Genomic DNA, 5,723 nt, shown 5'->3' with positions numbered 1-5,723 from the left:
TTAATCGGCTGTCACAATCTTCGTACAATCAGCACGATCCCCTCCGGATGTCCCCCACGTTAGTTGTCGCTCGCTTCCCTTCCTTCGCTTCCCTCGGCTGCCCAGTGACACGAGCCTACCAGACGAGCTAAACTACTTCTATGCTCGCTTTGAGATGAATAACACTGAAACATGCATGAGAGCACCAGCTGCTCCGGAAGATTGTGTGATCACACCCTTCGCAGTCGATGTAAGTAAGACCTTTAAACAGGTCAACATTCACATGGCCGCAGGTCCAGACGGATTTCCAGGACGTGTACTCCGAGCATGCGCTGACCAACTGGCAAGTGTCTTCACTGACATTTTCAACCTCTCCCTGTCTGAGTCTGTAATACCAACATGTTTTAAGCAAACCACCATAATCCCTGTGCCCAAGAACACTAAGGTAACCTGCCTAAATGACTACCAACCTGTAGCACGCAGGTCTGTAGCCATGAAGTGATTTGAAAGGCTGGTCATGGCTGTCATCAACACCATTATCCCAGAAACCCTAGACCCATTCCAATTTGCATACCACCCTAACAGATCCACAGATGACACAATCTCTGTTGCCCTCCACACTGCCCTTTCCCACCTGGACAAAAGGAATACCTATGTGAGAATGGTATTCATTGACTACAGCTCAGCGTTCAACACCATAGTGCCATCAAAGCTCAACAATAAGCTAAGGACCCTGGGACTAAACAACTCCCTCTGCAACTCGATCCTGGACTTCCTGGCGGGCTGCCCCCAGGTGGTAAGGGTAGGTAACAACACATCAGCAACACTGATCTTCAACACAGGGGCCCCTCAGGGGTGCATGCTCAGTCCTCTCCTGTACTCTCTGTTCACTCATGACTGCACAGCCAGGCACGACTCCAACACCATCATTAAGTTTGCCGATGACACAACAGTGGTATGCCTGATCGCAGACAACAACGAGACAGCCTATAGGGAGGAGGTCAGAGATCTGGCCGTATGGTGCCAGGACAACAGCCTCTCCCTCAATGTGACAAAGGAGATGATTGTGGACTACAGGAAAAGGAGGACCGAGCACACACCCATTCTCATCGACGGGGCTGTAGTGGAGCAGGTTGAGAGCTTCAAGTTCCTTGGTGTTCACATCACCAACAAACTAACATGGTCCAAGCACACCCCAAGACAGTCGTGAAGAGGGCACAACAAAACCTATTCCCCCTCAGGAGAAAAGAATTGGCATGGGTCCTCAGATCCTCAAAAGGTCCTCAAAAGGTTCTACAGCTGCACCATCGAGAGCATGGTTGCATCACTGCCTGGAATGGCAACTGCTCGGCCTCTAACTTCAAGGTACTACAGAGGGTAGTGCGTACGGCCCAGTACATCACTGGTTAAAAGCTTCCTGCCATCCAGGACGTCTACACCAGGCGGTGTCAGAGAAAGGCCCTAATAATTGTCAAAGACATCTAATCAAATGGCTACCCAGACTATTTGCATTGCCCCCTCCCCTCTTTTACACCGCTGCTACTCTCTATTGTTATCATCTATGCATAGTCACTTTAATATCTACCTACATGTACATATTACCTCAATTATCTCGACTAACCGGTGCCCTCGCACATTGACTCTGTACTGGTACCCCCCTGTATATAGTATCGCTATTGTTATTTTACTGCTGCACTTTAATTACTTGTTACTTTTGTGTCTTATTCTTATTCAAATGTTTTATTTTTATACTGCATTGTTGGTTAGGGGCTCGTAAGTAAGCATTTCACTGTAAGGTGTTGTATTCGGCACATGTGACTAATAAAATTCGATTTGAGATTTGATTTGATTTAAAACAAAATACAGAACACAACTAATCCTAATATATTCACAATTCAATCAGAGCTACACAGGTCTGGGAAACTGAGAGGACGGAACTGTTCCAGCCAGTACTTCATGTAGCTTCTTGCATGTGACATCCCGCAATACCAAGAATATCTCAGCTGCGACAATTCTTGCTGAGTTCTTCTACCTAATTCATTGATACAATCACAGACCGTTATGATACAATGCAGCCTGTAGTGGAGCCAATCTACTACAGTTGAAGTCAGAAGTTTACATACACTTAGGTTGGAGTTATTAAAACTTGTTTTTCAACCACACCACAAATTTCTTGTCAACAAACTACAGTTTTGGCAAGTTGGTTAGGACATCTACTTTGTGCATGACACAAGTAATCTTTCCAACAACTGTTTGTTGGCACCAAAAAGTAGCTTAGAGAATTCCAGAAAATTATGTCATTTCTTTAGAAGCTTCTGATAGGCTAATTGATATAATTTGAATCAATTGGAGGTGTACCTGTGGATGTATTTCAAGGCCCACCTTCAAACTCAATGCCTCTTTGCTTGACATCATGGGAAAATCAAAAGAAATCAGCCAAGACCTCAGAAAAAAAATCGTAGACCTCCACAAGTCTGGTTCATCCTTGAGAGCAATTTCCAAACACCTGAAGGTACCACGTTCATCTGTACAAACAATAGTATGCAAGTATAAACACCATGGGATCACGCAGCCGTCATACCGCTCAGGAAGGAGACGCATTCTGTCTTCTAGAGATGAATGTACTTTGGTGTGACAAGTGCAAATCAATCCCAGAACAACAGCAAAGGACCTTGTTAAGATGCCGGAGGAAACAGATACAAACGTATCTATATCCACAGTTAACCGAGTCCTATATCAACATAACCTGAAAGGCCGCTCAGCAAGGAAGAAGCCACTGCTGTCACAACTGGCTCCTGTCCCTGTTCGGGCAGTGCTCGACAGTCGTCGTCGCAGGCCTACTAGCTGCCACTGATCCATTTTTCCTTTTTGTTTGTGTCTGTCTGTTTATCCTTTACAAATGTGTCCTATTTGTTAATTTCGGTGGGTTTATTAACCTCCGCTGCCTGTTATTCTGTGTGCGGGATTATTTGCTGTTGTTGCTATGTTAGGGGTGCGTGTTTGCGCCACGGGGTTTTCTTTCTCACGGTCGTTGTACCGTTTTGGACTGTAATTAGGAGTAGAGGTTTCTCCTCCGTGTGTTGAGTTTATTCCCTGTGTGTGGGGACTTCGTTTGGGCGTGTTCCTCCACTTGTTGTTGTTGAGTTGGGACTTCTAATAAATGATTGTGCTATTGGGACTTCCTTGCTCTCCTGCTCCTGACTCCTGCACCTCCCTCCAGTTAGGAGGCACAACAACTGCTCCAAAACTACCATGAAAAAGCCAGACTACGGTTTGCAACTGCACATGGGGACAAATATTGTACTTTTTGGAGAAATGTCCTCTGATCTGATGAAACAAAAATAGAACTGTTAGGCTATAATGACCATCATTATGTTTGGAGGAAAAAGGGGAACGCTTGCAAACCGAAGAACACCATCCCAACCGCGAAGCACGGGGTTGGCAGCATCATGTTGTGGGGGTGCTTTGCTGCAGGAGGGACTGGTGCACTTCACAAAATAGATGGCATCATGAGGGAGGGCAATTATGTGGATATATTGAAGCAACATCTCAAGACATCAGTCAGGAAATTAAAGCTTGGTCGTAATTGGGTCTTCCGAATGGCCAATGACCCCAAGCATACTTCCAAAGTTGTGGCAAAATGGCTTAAGCACAACAAAGTCAAGGTATTGGAGTGGCCATCACAAAGCACTGACCTCAATCCCATAGAAAATTTGTGGGCAGAACTCAAAAAGCATGTGCGAGCAAGGCGGCCTACAAAACCTGACTCAGTTACGCCAGCTCTGTCAGGAGGATTGGGCCAAAATTCACCAACCTATTTTGGGAAAGTTTTGGAAGGCTGCCTGAAACATTTGACCCAAGTTAAACAATTTAAAGGCAATGCTACCAAATACTAATTGAGTGTATGTAAACTTCTGACCCACTGGGAATGTGATAAAAGAAATAAAAGCGGAAAGAAATTATTCTCTCTACTATTATTCTAACATTTCACATTCTTAAAATAAAGTGGTGATCCTTACTGACCTAAGACAGGGAATTTTTACTAGGGTTAAATGTCAGGTATTGTGAAAAACTGAGTTTAAATGTATTTGGCTAAGGTGTATGTAAACTTCCGACTTCAACTGTAGATATGGATTTACTGCTGTATTGTATCAACGCAAATGCAGTTGTATAAAGTACTTAGGTAAAAATATGTTAAAGTACTACTTAAGTAGTTTTTGGGGGTATCTGTACTTTATTATTCATATTTTTGACAACTTAAAATGTTACTCCACTACAGACCTGAAGAAAAGATGTACTTTTTACTCCCATACATTTTCCCTGGCACCAAAAAGTACTCGTTACATTTAGAATGCTCAGGCATGACAGAATTACGGTGCAATTCGTGCACCTATCAATATAACGCAGTGTCATCCCTACTTCCTCTGATCTGGTGGACTCACTAAACTCAAATACTGCATCTGTAAATGATGTCTGAGTGTCAGAGTGTTTTAAAAAAAAAGAAAATCGTGCTCTCTGGTTTAAGGAATTTGATGTATAGCATTGACAATTGATGACAATTGAGTACTTTTTCCATCACTGTACTTAAGTACATTTAAAACCAGATACTTTTACTCAAGTAGAATTTTACTGGTTGACTTTTACTGTTACTTGAGTAATTTTCTATTAAGTTATCTTTACTTTTACTCAACTATGACAATTTAATACTTTTTCCACCACTGTGCAAATGTTTGCATGATGTGTGTCACTTCACTGAAAGACAAATTATGTATACCAGTTTATCTGCAACGGGACACATCTGTTTGGATATTATTCTATTTCACCTGTTCCATATTATGGATACGGTAGCCCTTTCCTGCAGTCAATGACCAAAAGCTCCCTTTTTGGCCTCATGCGTGGAATTATGTTATTAATATTTAATAAATAATAAATAATAATAATTAATAAATATTATTTCAGAAAACCTGACAAAAATCCAGTGTTTCTATGTCAAACAATTTTGTTATATTTCAGTCTTCTGTGATGTATATAATGTGTAATATTGGGATGCAAATGCAAAATGTTTATATATTTCAACTCAATATCTGACATGGTACAGGTGTTTTTTAAGCCCAGAACCATGTGTGAGGTGTTGTAAAGTAGATTTGTTTAAGACCACCAATAATCACTCTGTGTGACCCTGATTCAGCCCACTGCAGTAAAAGGTTCAACTTAAAGGGCATGGTATTTTTATTGTGGCTGTTTTAATCTGTTTTAAAGATATCAAAACATGAATTGCTGCCCATAGACCATCAAAGGCCATCAATCTTTTATATTGGTCATTTGTCGCCATCTGTTGGCCTACTCCGCATTTACTGAATTGAAAATAATTACTTTTCACAACCAATGAGGGTATAAGTAGTCCACTCTAACAACATAAGCATTGTACTCTCCTGCATTCTGTAAACTACAGTCAGAATCCAGAAAATGATAATAGTGGGTTCACAAAGCTTCAAAATTTCTGTTGTGAAAGGCCAAAATTATTATACACGCCATTCTGCAATTGAATCCTTACCCTACCCATTGGCAGATGGGGCTAATTCCATGTCAATTTCAGTCGATTGAGGTTAGCTTATATTATATTCAAACCATTAAAGAAAAATTAAAATCTGTTCCTGTTGATTAACTCTAATTATTGATGCTTACCTACCTTCTATTATTAACTTTAACATATTAAAATATTCCAAGGTACAAATCTCAGAACT

Source organism: Oncorhynchus tshawytscha, linkage group LG02, assembly GCF_018296145.1.
Source record: "Oncorhynchus tshawytscha isolate Ot180627B linkage group LG02, Otsh_v2.0, whole genome shotgun sequence".
In the NCBI taxonomy this organism is placed as follows: Eukaryota; Metazoa; Chordata; class Actinopteri; order Salmoniformes; family Salmonidae; genus Oncorhynchus; species Oncorhynchus tshawytscha.
This window is presented reverse-complemented; position numbering follows the sequence as displayed.